A 484-nucleotide genomic window follows, 5' to 3' on the forward strand; every position below is an offset into this window, starting at 1 on the left:
CCCTAGATATCCAATTCGGTACGTTACCTCCTGTCGTGGCCAATAATTACCTATTGGCCAATGAATTCAAGAATAAGGAAAAAGAAGAAGAGAGGGAGGACAACGAAGGAGAAGCTGCGTGTTGGTATGTGAAGAAGGCCAGACTTCTAGAGAGGCCTACAACGACGAGGAGGACGATGGGATGACAGACATTGAAGAAGAAATTGACTTAGAAGCAGAAAGAAAAAAGAGAGGAGTATCGCGCAATACTCTGTTTAAGCAACTACATCAAGAGGGAGTTCGCGAAGTAGACTTGTTGGGGGAACCATCTGGGCGTCCTTTCAATTTCTACGTACTATACGAGACACCCAAAAGGAAGAAGAGAGTGCATTGCTCTGAAAAGTATGGGTCACCTCCAAGAATAATACCCCCTCCAACAGGTTGGGTAACTGATGAGGAAGCATTAGAAAGAAGTAGGAAGGAAGTTCAGGAGACAGAGGATCAG

Source organism: Olea europaea, chromosome 11 (genome assembly GCF_002742605.1).
Source record: "Olea europaea var. sylvestris chromosome 11, O_europaea_v1, whole genome shotgun sequence".
NCBI classification, from domain to species: Eukaryota; Viridiplantae; Streptophyta; class Magnoliopsida; order Lamiales; family Oleaceae; genus Olea; species Olea europaea.